Here is a 538-nt window from a genome sequence, read left to right on the forward strand (position 1 = left end):
ATTCCAACACTCCAGTAAGTATTGTCTCCAACCTCTACATCCCAGTAGCGTGTTCCTGAGTTAAAGCCCTCAGAACCCAGAACACATGGATACATGTCAAACCTCTCTGGATTATCAGGAAGATTTTGACATAAATCACTGAACGACACACTGGTCAAATCAGTAGAGAGTGTGAGGAAATAACCTGCTGTGTTTGGATCTAGAGTCAATGGAGCTGCAAAGAGAAAACAATCAGATTAGAGGATGAAATATGATGGTATTAGAAATGTAACCCTAATACATAAACAAACACCACGAGGAATATACTGTGTTTTGTAGTCATTATGAGTTTGCAGTATGATCCGATGATCTTATGAAATACAGTTCAGATTCACTTGAACTCCACAGAATTTCAAGTGATTATTATATTTATGTATTTATTTATTTTTATCATGCATGTTAATCAGTCTGTCTTTGTTTATATCTGCAGTATTTAATCGTTTGTACTGCTGTCAGATTTTCTAGAGACTCACTGTGTTGGAGAGTTTCCTGCATCTTC

This window comes from Sinocyclocheilus grahami, unplaced genomic scaffold, assembly GCF_001515645.1.
Source record: "Sinocyclocheilus grahami isolate Dianchi unplaced genomic scaffold, SAMN03320097.WGS_v1.1 scaffold2448.1, whole genome shotgun sequence".
In the NCBI taxonomy this organism is placed as follows: Eukaryota; Metazoa; Chordata; class Actinopteri; order Cypriniformes; family Cyprinidae; genus Sinocyclocheilus; species Sinocyclocheilus grahami.